The 13,303-nt window shown below is 36.4% G+C and overlaps 1 non-coding gene across 1 annotated transcript; it reads right to left on the reverse strand.

The window, feature by feature from the left end:
- Positions 1 to 11,446: 11,446 nt before the first annotated feature.
- Positions 11,447 to 11,554, reverse strand: LOC148555652 (small nucleolar RNA R71). The gene has a single exon (XR_015886979.1). It is a non-coding gene; the product is annotated as a small nucleolar RNA R71 (small nucleolar RNA).
- Between the last annotated feature and the right edge of the window lie 1,749 nt (positions 11,555 to 13,303).

The raw sequence follows: 13,303 nt of genomic DNA on the forward strand, positions 1-13,303 counted from the left end.
TGATGATTATGAAGAGTTAATCCTATTTAGTCAACCTTACATCGAGGATAAGTCAAATAGGCATAGTAAATTCCAATCCATAAGTCCTATGTCAATACTAAGGGTCACATAGAGTCAATGGAGACCAAATAAACTAACTACTCTAATGTATCAAGCAAGAATGGGCATTAATGATTCAAGGATCACCAAAGTCATCAATTTCAAGCTAAGAGTGTAGAAAAACTAAGTAAAAACTAAGCCAAGCATTTTATCAAACACTTGGTGTGCATGAAAATAAAATAATATTAAATTACATTAGAAATAAAATCTAAGATACCAAAAGCAAGAAAATCATAATAACAACTAAAGAAGGAAATAAATGAACATAAAACATAAATTGCATTAATTGAAAGTAAAATTAATAGAGAGTATCCATGAACATAAAAATAGCAAAATAAAGGAAATAACAAGAAGAATTAAGAAGATAAAAACAAGGAAGCAAGAAAACATAAAGGAAACTATATTAAAACAATAATTAAAGTGCTGAAATTAAAAGAAAACTAAGCTAAAAACCCTAATTCTAGAGAGAGAGAGGAGCTTCTCTCTCTAGAAACTAAGAGAAAACATCATAAAAACTAAACCTAATTGCCCCTCCCCTTTCATTCAGCTTCACTTTTGCCTCATATAGCTTCAGAAATGAGTTGGACTGGGTCTTGGAGGCCCAAAATTTGCCCCCAGCGATTTGCAATTAATGACCTAATGTAATTCAGGTCACGCGTACGCGTCGCCCTGCCAAAAATCCATCCATGCTTACGCGTGGGTCACGTGTACGCGTCGCTCGCAAATCTTCCTTATGTGTACGCACGCATATCTGTGCGTACGCACGTGTGCCGAAACTTCCAAACTCCATTTCTTCATGGTTTTTTCCCTTTTGCATGCTCTTTTCCTTACTTCTTCAACCCATGCTTACCTTGGAAACCTGAAATCACTTAGCAAATACATCAAGGCACCTAATGGGATTAAAGTGAATTAAAATTGACTAAATTAAGCACAAAAGAGCATGTTTTCACTTTCAAGCACAATTTAGGAATAAATCTCAAACGTATGCTATTTAGGTGAGTAAATGTGGGTTTTTGTGATGAAATCCACTCAAATCAAACTAAAATATATCGTAAAATATGGACTCATCAATTCCCCCACACTTAAACAATAGCATGTCCCCATGCTAAACACAACCAAAAGGAGATGAATGAAAGGGTAAACATTTTATTTAATGCAACTATACTAAATGCTATCTATTTATATCTACAATATGCTTCTTATTGAGTTTGGTAAAAACAAACAAAAGAATCTCAACCAATCCAAAGTAGAAACTTAGGGCCAATGCAAAGCAAATATAGCAATATGATCAATGTCCAAAGATTTGATTTAAAATTTTCAAAATTAAGTTCAACAAATTCCAAGAAGACACAAGATAATCAATGGAAACATAGAATTGAGCAGTTGAAACCCTCACCGGATGTGTTTACACTCTAATCGCTCAGTGTGTAGGGTTTAATCACTCAATCCTCATTTACTCATGTTTCTCAAAGATTTGCAAGTCGTCTAACAATCAACTAATATTTGATGCATGAATACAAATATCATGAGGACTTTTGTGGGTTGTAATGGGGCTTAGGCAAGGGTAGGATTAATATGGTTAAGTGGGCTATTAGATTGGATCTTTGATTAGCTCAAGCATCCCACCTAATCCTATATATCATCCTATATACATAACAAAACAATCCTAACTACCCATTTGTTCCTTTCTCACATTCACTCATACATGCTTCTTTCCAATTCATCCACATATGCATCTCTTGTTTAGATTCTTATTATCATCATTTTTTCTTTCTTTTTTTTTAAACAATGTATGTACCCGAAATTTTTCCTTTTTCATACAAGAGAGATGTATATGTTTTTAAGCATTAGATGCATGAGTGATTACCCATTTTTTCAAATATTTTCAATGAATACCCAAAGCACTAACTACCAATGTTTTCCACAAATTCCCCCCACACTTGATTAACACACACACTCAAGCCCAAGCTAATCAAAGATACAATCAATGGACATAATGGTTTTTCACTTAGGGTGAATGATGTGCTTATAATGAGAACAAAGGGGAATTAAAGGCTCAAAAAGTGGTTTACAAAGATAGATGCAAGGGTTGGCCATATGGGTTAGTGAGCTACACAAATATGGCTTCAATCATACTAAATGCGATCCAAAACAACAAATATAGGATATATAGACTAAAGTAAATCTAAGATCACAATCATAAAAGGAGTTTATAACACACAAGAACAAAATTTGTGATTGAAAATATGCAACCACACAATTTAAACTCAAATCTCACTTGGTATTTGTTCAAGCTCTTTTCTATGTTCCATAAAAAGATACTTCAAGCAAGTTCAAAAATAATTTTCAAATCTAATCAACGGAATGCCCAAAAAGAGATTTCTTGAAAATTCTTTGTTGTTTTACCAAACTTATTCAATCTAACACGCAACATGCAAGTATTTACTATCATATCCTCCTTGTGCGTACGCACGCATATCTCTGCGTACGCACGGGTGCCGAGAAACTCTATTTCTTCATGGTTTCTTCCCTTTTGTATGCTCTTTTTCTCACTTCTTCAACCCATGCTTGCCATGGAAACCTGAAATCACTTAGCAAATACATCAAGGTACCAAATGGGATTAAAGTGATTTAAAATTGACTAAATTAAGCACAAAAGAGCATGTTTTCACTTCCAAGAAGAAATCTCAAATGCATTCTATTTAGGTGAATAAATATGGATTTATGTGATGAAATCCATTCAAATCAAACCAAAATATATTGTAAAATATGGACTCATCAATAGAAAAACAGAAAATGGTGTTTGAGAGTTCAAAAGCATTAACGGTAAATTCAAAATATCAGAAAGCAAGCAGTAAACAGGTTGTGAAATATATGAATAAAACAGTTAGGGTTTCAGAGATATTTATTTTCCGGATTAGCTTTTCTTACAAACTATTTTAATCATGCAAGATTAAATTCATGGAAAACTATATATGACTAAACCCAAATTCCTTAGACCTTTTTAGTCTCCTCTAACCTTCATCAATCGCCAATTCCTTGGTCACTTGATTCCAATTAGAGGGTTAAGTTCAATTCTAGTTTATATGCCACAGAAATCCTAATTATCCAAATATAAGAGGATTATATGTTACGTATCCCGTTAAGTCCAAATAATTAGAAATTTAATAGAAGTTATTTTCAAGTTATTGTTCAAGCAAAGAGCTTTTCCAAGTTTTACAAGAACTCAATTAGAACAAGGGTCATACTTCCATTCCACCTAGATTCATAAGATAAAGAACGAAAATAATTCTTGAAATTGAAATCAAAAGATGAATTAAAATAGAAAAATAATATTATTAATCCATAGACTAAACAGAGCTCCTAACCATAACAGTGGAGGTTTAGTTGCTCATGACTCAAAGAGAAAACTAGGGTTCTGTAAAACTGTAAAGTGCGGAATGAGGTAAAAGAAGAGAAGAGCCCGAAGGGCTGATAAACCCCATATTTAGGGTTTATCTTGTATTGATTTTAGGGGGCTTTTATCACCTTTTACCCACATTTATTCAATAAAATAGCATGGTTTTATGATTGTTTCCTGAATTGTGCTTAAGTGTGAAAACATGCTTTCTAGCCCTTAATTAGCTAAAAAAATTAATTCACCTTTGATTCCATTAAATGCCTTGATTTGTTTGTTAAGTGATTTCAGGTTGAAAAGGCTAGGAATGGATCAAAGGAGTGAAGAGAAAAGAATGCAAAATGAAGAACACATGGAAAAAGCCAAAGATTTGAGAAACATCATCCATGCGCACGCGCACGGTACGCGCACGCGTGGATCACGAAAACTTCAAGGGGCGCGCACGCGCACTGTACGCGTACGCGCCGATGGGCGCACGTGATTTTTTAATTAGAAAACGTGCCCAATGATTTCTGAGAGCTGTGGGGCCTAATTTTAACCAACTTTGGCGCCAAAATGCATATAAGGACCAAGGATTGAAGGGGAAAGGTCACTCACTTTCACTCATTCATTCACATTAGGATTAGTTTAGTTTAGTTTTAGAGAGAGAAGCTCTTACTTCTCTCTAGGATTAGGATTAGGATTAGGTCTTCTCTCTAGGATTAGGATTAGGATTAGGTCTAGTTCTTAGATCTAGGGTTTAATTCATGCTTTCATCTACTTCTCCTTCTCAATTCTTTGTTGTTGCAATCATCACTCTTCTATTCTTTTGTTGTAATTTCCTTTATGTTGTTTCTATGCTTTGTTGTAGATCTACTCTTGTTCCTTCTCTTTTCTTTCAATTCAATTTGAGGTAATTCATGATAATTGTGCTTTCTTTGGTTTTCTATTGTTAATCTCTTGCTATTCTAGTTAGATCTCTCTTTAATTCTTGCAATTCTTGTTGTTTACTTTTATTTCCTTCTATGTGTTTGATGAAATGCCTTTTTTAGCTTTAGTATAGATTTTTATTCCTCTTGGCCTAGGTAGAGTAATTAGTGACGCTTGAGTTATCTAATTCCTTTGTTGATTGATAATTAGAAGTTGCTAATTGATTTGGATACCACTAAAGCTAGTCTTTCCCTTGGGAGTTGGCTAGGACTTGTGGAATCAAGTTAATTCATCCACTTAACTTTCCTCCATTGTAGAGATTAACTAAGTGGTAGCAATAAACAATTTGTGGTAACAATTGAGGAGGATAACTAGGATAAGACTTCTAGTTCTCATATCTTGCCAAGAACTTTGCTAGTTGTTAGTTTATTTCTTTGCCATTTATATTTCTTGCCTATTATCCCCAAAACCTCAAAATACATCTCATAACCAATAACAAGAACACTTTATTGTAATTCCTAGGGAGAACAACCCGAGGTTTAATACTTCGGTTTATAATTTTAGGGGTTTGTACTAGTGACAAACAAAATTTTTGTATGAAAGGATTATTATTGGTTTAGAAACTATATTTGCAACGAGAATCTATTGTGAATTCCAAACCGTACAAAAGTCCTCTCATCAAAATGACGCCGTTGCCGGGGAATTGCAATGGTGTTGTGCTATTGGTTATTGTATATATGTAAATATTGTGAATATGTTTGCTTTTGTTAGTTCTTGCTAGTTTTAGGATTTGGTTTTCTTTGTTTCTTATTTGATTTTATTTTCATTTTCTCTTGCTACCATGAATTCTCACTTTGGTTATGAGTTTGGTTCTAATTATGTTGTAGGAAATGGGAGCTACAATGGGGGTGTGTATCAAGGATGGGACAATCAAAGGTGGGAGGAGCCATATGCATATGATCAATCCTCTTGGCAACAACCTCCACCAATGCACTATGAAGAAGAGCCATTCTATGATTCATATCAATCCAATGGCTATGGTGAATCTCATTGTGACTTTCAAGAACCACTACCATATGCCTATGAGCCATACCCTCAACATAACCCTCAACTACACTCACAAGCCTCTTTTCACCAAACACCTCCATATGACCTTGATCCATATCCACCATACCAACCACCTTTTGAACCATATGAGCCATACATGGAACCACCAAGCCAATATCAATACACCTAAGAACCACCTCAATATACACCACCACTTTACCAAGAAGAACTACTTCCCTATCATGAACCCTTTCTCCAAGATAATGAACCATCTTATCCTCCCCAATCCTCAAAGGATGAAACCCTTAGCCTTATACTTCAAGGGCAAGGAGAAATGCAAAGGAAGACAATATAATTTATGGCTACCTTGACCAAGGTAGTAAGCGTTTTAGTCTCCCAATATTTGAGCACTCAAAGCACTCCCATGGTCACATGTGGAGAATCAATTGAAAAGCATAAGGAGAAATTGGAAACTCCGGTGAAAAATGAGGGATGTTATTTTGTATTAGAGCAATTGGAGGAGCCTATGATCATTGAAGAAGAGGAAGAAGTGGTTGAAGACTTAGGAGATGCGGAACCTCCTTGGGAACCTAGAGTTGAAGAGAACCTCTCCAAGAAGAGTGAATTTGATGTTGAGGAGGAGAGTGCACAACCTCCAAAACAATTATTGAATGAAGACTTGGAAGGAATGGAGCAAAAATTGAGTTCCCTTGGTGATGAAGACCATGCATCCAAACTTCTCGGTGGTGAATCCTTTGAGTTTGAAGAGCCTTCTCCCAATGAAATAGAAAGCAATGTGGAGGTAGATTTTTCTCTTCCTCCCATTTATGATTTGAGTGATGGAGAAGAGTTAGATGACATTGATGAACAAAGGATTGAAAGTGAAGAAGTTTATGAAGAGGTGGAGATTGACAAGGAAGACCACAAGGGAGTAAATCTTACTAGCACATCGGAGATACCTCTCCCCAAGCCACCACCATCCATTCTTTTATTCAAGTGGGTAAATTCCTTATACTTAAGCTTTATTATTCCCCTTGAATATGGTTTGCTTGAGACGTATGGTCAACTTAGACATATTTGTGGCTTTAAGAGTAAAAGGGAAATGGCTAGTGGTTGGAATTATACATCAAGGTTCATTATGGTGACATGTTCAAAGCTTCATAGCAAGAGTTGGTATAGAGCTAGATTGCTTGGGTCTAGGAGAATGTTTGGTCACTTTATTGAGAATTCTAAGGTCATGCCACCCAATTGGACTCATGAGGATCAACTAGAAGATGGGTGTCAAAACAAAGTGTGGGATCCCGGATTACAAGAAGAGGACCAACTTTGGGAGCCCTAAGCTTGTGAAGAACTCCATCAAGACTTGGCTCAATCCATGAGGAATCTTGGGGCACAATGGAGAACCAAGCATTGGTGGGAGTTCCAAGATGAATTCAAGCACAAGCCACCTTGAGAGGAGCTCCCCATAAGTCCAACTTAAGGACAATAAACAAAAGTGCTAGGTGGGAGACACCCCACCATGGTAAATTATTTTCATTTTCTCTTTTGTACATATTGGTAATTAGCTTAATTTCATGTTTTGTTATGTTTGTTGAGTTTTATTTGGTAGTTTAGTATCTTAAATAAGGTTTTATGGTGTTTTGGCAGCTGTTTGGAGGTTTAGAATGCTTGGATTGGTGCAAAAACATAGCAAATTTTTTGAAAAATAGAGCACCATCCACGCCTACGCGCACTGCACGCGTACGCATGCATCAAGAATTTTCGCCTATCCACGCGGACGCGCCATGTACGCGTACGTGTGGATTGAACAATTCCACCTCCCATACATTGACCTGAGAGTTGTGCCTATGTTGCGCGCGCATTGTGCCTTTGGCATAAACCAACTCGCGCGGACGCGCACATGACGCGTACGCGTCACTCTCGAAATAAGCCATCGACGCGGACGCGCCATGCACGCGTACGCGTCGCGTCCATTGCACCACCATCCGAGTGCGCGCGCCATGCGCGCGTACGCACGGATGCCCTTCCTTCAATCCACTTCTTTTCTTCTCCTCTTTCCATTTCTTTCCTTCTCCTTTCTTCTTCCCTCCTTCTACCCCTCATCCAACACTTCCAAACACCATTGATAACTATTTATTTTAGTTAGTTAATTAGTTAGTTGGTTAGTTAATTAGTTAGTTTTAGTTTAGTTTTCATTTTATTTTCTCTCTTTTCATTATAAGTGTTGGATTATTGACTTTGGTAACTGATGAGCGGAAAAATTATATGCTTTTTGGCATTGTTTTTACATAGTTTTCAGTATAATTTAGTTAGTTTTTAGTATATTTTTATTAGTTTTTAATTAAAATTCACATTTCTGGACTTTACTATGAGTTTGTGTGTTTTTCTGTGATTTCAGGTATTTTTTGGCTGAAATTGAGGGACTTGAGCAAAAATCAGATTCAGAGGTTGAAGAAGGACTGCAGATGCTATTGGATTCTGACCTCTCTGCACTCAAATTGGATTTTCTGGAGCTACGGAACTCCAAATGGCGCACTCTAAATTGCGTTGGAAAGTAGACATCCCGGGATTTCCAGCAATATATAATAGTCTATACTTTGATTAAGGATAGACGACGTAAACTGGCGTTGAACGCCAGTTCCATGCTGCATTCTGGAGTCAAACGCCAGAAACAGGTTACAAACTGGCGTTCAACTCCAAGAGAAGCCTCTACACGTGTAAAGCTCAATGCTCAGCCCAAGCACACACCAAGTGGACCCCGGAAGTAGATTTCTGCATCATTTACTCATTTCTGTAAACCCTAGTAACTAGTTTAGTATAAATAGAACTTTTTACTATTGTATTTGGGATCTTTGATCAGTTTTATGCTATCTTAGACTTTCATGGGGGCTGGCCATTCGGCCATGCCTGGACCATTATCACCTATGTATTTTCAAACGGTAGAGTTTCTACACACCATAGGTTAAGGTGTGGAGCTCTGTTGTTCCTCATGAATTAATACAAAGTACTACTGTTTTTCTATTCAATTCAAGCTTATTCCTATTCTAAGATATCCATTCGCACCCAAGAACATGATGAATGTGATGATTATGTGACGCTCATCATCATTCTCACTTATGAACGCGTGCCTGACAAACACTTCCGTTCTACATGCAAACAAGCTAGAATGAATATCTCTTGGATATCTAATACAGAGGACCGAGTCCGAGATATTAGAATCTTCGTGGTATAAGTTAGAACCCATGGATGGCCATTCTTGAGATCCAAAAAGTCTAAACCTTGTCTGTGGTATTCCGAGTAGGATCTGGGAAGGGATGGCTGTGACGAGCTTCAAACTCGCGAGTTCTGGGCGTAGTGACAGACGCAAAAGGATAGTAAATCCTATTCCAGTATGATCGAGAACCGACAGATGATTAGCCATGCAGTGACAGCGCATTGGACCATTTCCACAGAGAGGACTGGATGTAGCCATTGACAACGGTGATGCCCTACATAAAGCTTGCCATGGAAAGGAGTAGGAATGGTTGGATGAAGACAGCAGGAAAGCAGAGGTTCAGAGGGACGAAAGCATCTCTACACGCTTATCTGAAGCTCTCACCAATGAATTACATAAGTATCTCTATCCTATTTTAATTATCTTTTAGTATACTATAATCTCTTAATACATTTGAATCCGCCTGACTAAGATTTACAAGTTGACCATAGCTTGCTTCAAGCCGACAATCTCCGTGGGATCGACCCTTACTCACGTAAGGTTTATTACTTGGACGACCCAGTGCACTTGCTGGTCAGTTGTGCGAAGTTGTGACAAAGAATTAAGATTATGAACGTGCGTATAAAGTTTTCAGCGCAGTTACCAAGGAATGGAACCGTCACGATTTCTACGCACCAAGTTTTTGGCGCCGTTGCCGGGGATTGTTCGAGTTTGGACAACTGACGGTTCATCTTGTTGCTTAGATTAGGTAATTTTATTTTAATTTTAAGTTTTTTATTTCTTATTTTCGAAAAATAAAAAAATTATAATTTCTTCTTTTTCGTTTTCACAATTAATTTTCGAAAAATAAAAAAAATTATAAAATCATAAAGTCAAAAATATTTTTGTGTTTCTTGTTTGAGTCTAGAGTCAAGTTTTAAGTTTGGTATCAATTGCATCTTTTTAATTTTCTAAAAAAATTATTTTCGAAAATTTCAAGCATTGCATTCTTCATGATCTTCAAGTTGTTCTTGGCTAGTCTTCTTGTTTGATCTTCATAATTTCTTGTTTTGTGTCTTTTCTTGTTTTTCATATGCATTCTTGAAACATTAATGTCTAAAGAATAAAAATTTTTAAGTTTGGTGACTTGCATGTTTTCTTTTCTTGAAAACGTTTCAAAAATAAGTTCTTGGTGTTCATCTTGTCATTCAAAGTGTTCTTGGTGTTCATCTTGACATTCATAGTGTTCTTGCATGCATCACATGTTTTGATCTAAAATTTTCATGCATTGAGTCTTTTTGATGTTTTTCTCTTTCTTTATTAAAAATTCAAAAATAAAAAAATATCTTTCCCTTTTTGCACTCATAAATTTTTGAAAATTTGAATTGACTTTTTCAAAACTTTTTAAAATTCAGTTGTTTCTTATGAGTCAAATCAATTTTTCATCTTAAAAACTCTATCTTTTTTTTCAAATCTTTTTCAAAAATCAAATCTTTTTCAAAAATCAAATCTTTCTCATTTTTCTTTCATAATTTTTGAAATTTTCAAAAATCTTTTTCATAATTTTCGAAAATCTTATTAGCATTTAATGTGATTGATTAAAAAAAATATTAAGTTTGTTATTTGCCTAGTAAGAAAGGTTCAATCTTTAAACTCTAGAATCATATCCTTTTAGTTTCTTGTTAGTCAAGTAATCAACTTTAATTTTCAAAATCAAATCTTTTTAAATTTCTTTTTCAAATCTTTTTCAAATTAAGTTTCAATCACATCTTTTTCAAAATCAATTTCAAAATCTTTTCTAACTTCCTTTCTAACTTCTTTTCTAACTTCTTACCTTTTTAAAATTGATTTTCAAATTTTTTTTAATCAATCCTATCTTTTTGTTTCAATCATATCTTTTCAAAACTACCTAACAAATTCTCTCTCTCTAATTTTCGAAAATCCCTTCCCTCTTTTTCAAATTTCTTTTTTTTTTATTAACTAATTATTTTAATTTTTAATTTAATTTGATTTCAATTTTAATTTTCAAAATTTAACTTTAAATTTTATTTTTAATTTAATTAATTTTCGAAATTCCCCCTCTCTCATCTCCTTCTAATTATTTATTTATTTACTAACACTTCTCTTCATCTCAAAATTCAAACCCTCTCTTCCTCTTGGTGTTCGAATTTTTCTTCTTCTATTCTTCTATTCTTATACTCACATACAGGAATCTCTATAATGTGACATAGACGATTCCATATTTTCTTTTATGTTCTCTTCTTTTTCATATGAGCAGGAACAAGGATAAGAGCATTCTTGTTGAAGCTGATCCTGAACCTGAAAGGACTCTGAAGAGGAAGCTAAGGGAAGCTAAAGCACAATTCTCTGGAGAAAATCTGATTGAAAATTTCGAAAAAGAAGGAGACATGGCCGAAAATAATAACAATGCAAGGAAGATGCTTGGTGACTTTACTGCACCTAATTCCAATTTACATGGAAGAAGCATCTCAATCCCTGCCATTGGAGCAAACAACTTTGAGCTTAAACCTCAATTAGTTTCTCTGATGCAACAGAACTGCAAGTTTCATGGACTTCCATCTGAAGATCCTTTTCAGTTCTTAACTGAATTCCTGCAGATCTGTGATACTGTTAAGACCAATGGGATTGATCCCGAGGTCTACAGGCTTATGCTTTTCCCGTTTGCTATAAGAGACAGAGCTAGAGTATGGTTGGACTCTCAACCTAAAGATAGCCTGAACTCTTGGGATAAGCTGGTCACAGCTTTCTTAGCCAAGTTCTTTCCTCCTCAAAAGCTTAGTAAGCTTAGAGTGGATGTTCAAACCTTTAAATAGAAAGAAGGTGAATCCCTCTATGAAGCTTGGGAGAGATACAAGAAACTGACCAAAAAGTGTCCTTCTGACATGCTTTCAGAATAGACCATCCTGGATATATTCTATGATGGTCTGTCTGAGTTATCAAAGATGTCACTGGACCATTTTGCAGGTGGATCCATTCACCTAAAGAAAACGCCTACAGAAGCTCAAGAACTCATTGACATGGTTGCAAATAACCAGTTCATGTACACTTCTAAAAGGAATCCTGTGAATAATGGGATGCCTATGAGGAAAGGAGTTCTTGAAATTGATACTCTGAATGCCATATTGGCTCAGAATAAAATATTGACTCAGCAAGTCAATATGATCTCTCAGAGTCTGAATGGATTGAAGGAATCATCCAACAGTACTAAAGAGGCATCTTCTGAAGAAGAAGCTTATGATCCTGAGAACCCTGCAATAGCAGAGGTGAATTACATGGGTAAACCCTATGGAAACGCCTATAATCCCTCATGGAGAAATCATCCAAATTTCTCATGGAAGGATCAACAAAAGCCTCAATAAGGCTTTAACAATGGTGGAAGAAACAGGTTTAGCAATAGCAAGCCTTTTCCATCATCCACTCAGCAACAGACAGAGAATTCTGAGCAGAATCCATCTAGCTTAGCAAACATAGTCTCTAATCTATCTAAGGCCACTCTAAGTTTCATGAATGAAACGAGGTCCTCTATTAGAAATTTGGAGGCACAAGTAGGCCAGCTGAGTAAAAGGGTCACTGAAACCCCTCCTAGTACTCTCCCAAGCAATACAAAAGAGAATCCAAAAAGAGAGTGCAAGGTCATTGAATTAACCATCATGGCCGAACCTACAAGGGAGGGAGAGGACGTGAATCCTAGGGAGGAAGACCTCCTGGGACGTCCAGTGATCAACAAGGAGTTTTCCTCTGAGGAACTAAAGGAATCTGAGACTCATCTAGAGACCATATAGATTCCATTGAACCTCCTTATGCAATTCATGAGCTCTGATGAGTATTCTTCTTCTGAAAAGAATGAAGATGTTACTGCAGAGCAAGTTGCCAAGTACCTTGGTGCAATCATGAAGCTGAATGCCAAATTATTTGGTAATGAGACTTGGGAAGATGAACCTCCCTTGCTCATCAATGAACTAAGTGATCTGGATCAACTGAGATTGCCTCAGAAGAAACAGGATCCTAGAAAGTTCTTAATACCTTATACCATAGGCACGATGACCTTTGAGAAGGCTCTATGTGACCTTGGATCAGGGATAACCTCATGCCACTCTCTGTAATAGAAAAACTGGGAATCTTTGAGGTGCAAGCTGCCAGAATCTCATTAGAGATGGCAGACAACTCCAGAAAATAGGCTTATGGACAAGTAGAGGATGTGATAGTAAAGGTTGAAGGCCTTTACATCCCTGCTAATTTCATAATCCTAGACACTGGGAAGGATGAGGATGAATCCATCATCCTTGGAAGACCCTTCCTAGCCACAGCAAGAGCTGTGATAGATGTGGACAGAGGAGAATTGATCCTTCAACTAAATGAGGACAACCTTGTGTTTAAAACTCAAGGATCTCTTTCTGTAACCATGGAGAGGAAGCATGAAAAGCCTCTCTCACTGCAGAGTCAATCGAAGCCCCCACAGTCAAACTCTAAGTTTGGTGTTGGGAGGCCACAACCAAACTCTAAGTTTGGTGTTGAACCCCCACATCCAAACTCTAAGTTTGGTGTTGGGGGGTTCCAACCTTGCTCTGAACATATGTGAGGCTCCATGAGAGCTTACTGTCAAGCTATTGACATTAAAGAAGCGCTTGTTGGGAGGT

This window comes from Arachis ipaensis, chromosome B6 (genome assembly GCF_059453495.1).
Source record: "Arachis ipaensis isolate K30076 ecotype BB chromosome B6, ASM5945349v1, whole genome shotgun sequence".
In the NCBI taxonomy this organism is placed as follows: Eukaryota; Viridiplantae; Streptophyta; class Magnoliopsida; order Fabales; family Fabaceae; genus Arachis; species Arachis ipaensis.